We start from the raw sequence: 1,848 nt of genomic DNA, 5'->3' as shown, positions 1-1,848 counted from the left end.
CGTAAAATATGGTGTAGCATTTTTAATTTGTTGATGCAACCAATTAAAAATGCTATGCCATATTCAGTCATTTCTTTCTTTCAGTGTATTACTGTGAATACACTAGCATTTATTATATTTTCCTGCCCTCAGTGTTACCCAAGATCAATGACGTGGATAATGCTGAGAATAGGAAAATATATATGATTTCAACATTTTATCTTCTGGAGTAATACTATACTGGAGTCATACTATGAGCCTTCAGATTGATACATTGCAGGAACTCGGACAAAAACCGAAAATCGAACCGTAACCGTTATTTTTGTCGGACCAAAATCAACAACCGGAATATTGTGTAGATTAATAGACCGAAACCGTAACCGGATCGAAAATGTTTTTCGATTAGTTTTCAGTCCAGGTTCGGATTTTTTAACTTCTTCGGTATGTATAATTGTCGATTATAGTCTACAGCTATCAAACATACATATCTCCATGTAATAATCATATTTATCCCTAGGCCGAACGTCGGCTATGGTGAACAACAAGAACAATGTTTTGCAGTCGAAAGAGAGAGGGATGCTCGCCTGTGGTTGCAACACTTGTAAAAATGGATGATGTCTGTCCTTAACTCCTATGATAGTCAGTAAATAGTTGTAAAAAACACGAGAAGACCGAGAAGTTTATCAAACTTTATTCAATGCGCATGCATAGTCTAGTTTTGTGACACGTTTCTTTTGCCACTTTTATTGACTCGAAAGGAATCAGGGGGAAGTAAGGATAGTCTTCGCCCATTTTTACAAGTGTTTTGAAGCAATCTCATTATTTGGTTTTACCTAAATTCTCTTTATTTACATGTTATGCAAGAAATTTTAACGTGTCATTTTTCACTTATGCCATAATCCAATGTTGCCACAGCAACTACAGAAAGGTCTTAAAGAGGAAAAGGATTTTAAGTAGCAATATTACAGGATGTCCACGGAGTGTTACTTTCTTACTTCCTTGCTTAATTATGATAATTTAGTAAGAATAATATGTTATTTTATAGAAAATTATTAAAAAGCTGCAAACGACCATTGGCGGCGCTACAAATCGCTGACATAATCGACGTAGATAACATCGCAGAAAATAATAAAAATGAAACAGCAAAGAAAGAAAAAAAATGATCTGTTTACTTTACACTAGTTTAGAATCTAGAATTAGAGTACTTGTGTCCGTTTCTACCAATGCAGTTGAACTTTAATCTCGGTTCAACTAACTCTTTATTTTTTTCTAATTTTAAAAATTAAAAAAAGATGAAGAATAAGGGTCTTAGCAGAAAGGCTGACTTAAAATTTTAAGACAGTATGATTAAGACTTAATTTCACAATTCACTTTTGTGGTTCAACTTATTCCTCATCTCTTTTCAATTATAGAATTGACAAGAAATAAAGAATAAGTTGAACCTCGATTAAGAGTCAATCATGAGTTGTGGAAATGAACCTAAATCTCATAGCTTTAATAATGAATTGTCTTAAGATTATAAATCAGCCTTCTACTAAGGCTCTAAATTGAACCGAGATTAAAGTTAAACTGCATTGGTAGAAACAGGTCTTACACTGCTTAGTGCTTACATATCTCCAATTGTCTTAAAATAAACATAAATTTCTTTAAATATGCAATTTATGCTTGTTGTATTACTTTTCTCTATAATAGATCATATCGTAATCGAAAAAAACTTAAATCCAAATGATTATGGTCATCGTTATTGATAAAAAGAATCGGAACCAAAACCGAAAATTTGGATACAGCCGTGACCATAATCGGACCGAAAAGAAATTTCAGTCCTTGATACGATAAAGTATGACTTTGGAAAGTATATAATTATAATTA

This window comes from Atta colombica, unplaced genomic scaffold (assembly GCF_001594045.1).
Source record: "Atta colombica isolate Treedump-2 unplaced genomic scaffold, Acol1.0 scaffold101, whole genome shotgun sequence".
NCBI classification, from domain to species: domain Eukaryota; kingdom Metazoa; phylum Arthropoda; class Insecta; order Hymenoptera; family Formicidae; genus Atta; species Atta colombica.
This window is presented reverse-complemented; position numbering follows the sequence as displayed.